Genomic DNA, 1,689 nt, shown 5'->3' with positions numbered 1-1,689 from the left:
GGCCAGTGCGCTCACTGCCGCTCAGGGCTGTATTTTCGAACGCGCCTTACCCCCAGGCATGCGCAGATTGCGCATTCTGCTCTGTGATGACGTCGCTCGGAAACCCGTCTATTACACCAAGGTATATAAAAAGAAGGTACGAACATCTACGTCATGAGAGTCAATGAGAGCCAATGAGAGCCAGGTGGACCAGCTTAGAACGTACTTTGGGCTTATTTTTGCTTGTAAAATTTGGTTGTGTGGGTTGTGGTTTCTTGGGCTTAGTTGCTCATTTGGGCTTGCTTCACAATTTTAAATTTAAATTATTTTAACCAGTGGTTCGCAAATATTTTCATGTCATGGACCCCAAAATTATGTATTTGTCCCCTAACCCCCATCTGAAAATGTTTTGTGCCAGGGAGCCCCGTACTAGATTTGTGTTGTTAGAAGGTTTCAAAAATGATTTACATTTTTTATTATATTCTATACTATATTTAATAACTACCCTTTTTTGCGGTTTTCAAATATGTGTTTACACAGAATCAAATGTTTTATGGTCATGATTCACCAGGAGCCTGGATGGCTTGGTTCCAGGCTTAAAATAATGTATATAAATACATATTTTTCGGAAACCTCTATGGACTGAATGAATGGGCTTTCTATATGTGGAACCACAAAATGGGGCCTCTCAATGACCACAGCTAATGGATATTTTGTGTGTGGTACATATTTGACTTTTTTTTTCATTCATAGTTGTGTTCACTCTTGTGTTTCAGGTATTAAACAGGTGTGCAGTTACGTTGACATTTTAATACACCTGAATGAAAGAAGGAAACAGAATGTACATGGCAACACGGCCCGTTCTAGACCACACAAAACCCACCGTGGTGTGGCTGGATGTGGCGCTCAACGCCATTTTAGACGTGGTAAGTGAACGTTGTGTTTTCAAGGCATTAATTCTTCCCAATTGACACGGGACAATGAAGACAGAACAAAGTGATGGCAGAGAGAGTAAATGCCACGCGTATCACCTGGTACAGCCTGATGCAGATGCAGTTATGTGACTGTTGAATTGATAATAATAATAATAATAATACCTGACATTATTTTAGGGCTTTTCTAAGTAGCCCACTCAAAGTCCCTTTAATTAACAAATTAAGCCATAACCCCTCTGACGATATTTTATGTTACTACTACAAATTTGGTCCAAACATCATGCAAATCGGTACACATTATTTCCATAGTCAAGTGATCAACAAGGTTGCGTCCGATTTTTCAAATTCCATCCTGCTTGGCGAATTCCGAACATTGCTGGCCCTCAATAACCTTCCTGACCTGGCGGAGACCTGTGCTCCGAGGAGCACTTTTTCTAGTTTAATCATGAAACCCAATTTGTTGCATTTCCAAAATTAGAGCCATAACATGATTCAAAACCTCAAAATATGGAAAGATGGTGGATGAAATACAATCATAAAGTTTAGATACCTTATTGTCCCACAGTGGAAAATTCAGTTTTCAGGGGCACTTTGACACATACTGTAGACCGGCCGAGGCGGGGAGGTCAACCAGTAACTTTCTGATTACCATATGGCCTCTCTACCCACCACTAAGCTAGGACTGCCCTATCATGACTAAAGTCAATCTTACATGACAGACAGTATACAGTCAAATGAAGGAAAGAAATGCATTTGAGAACCAAATAAACACGCT

The sequence above is a fragment of the Gymnoscopelus microlampas genome (genome assembly GCF_963454915.1).
Source record: "Gymnoscopelus microlampas genome assembly, chromosome: 16".
NCBI classification, from domain to species: Eukaryota; Metazoa; Chordata; class Actinopteri; order Myctophiformes; family Myctophidae; genus Gymnoscopelus; species Gymnoscopelus microlampas.
This window is presented reverse-complemented; position numbering follows the sequence as displayed.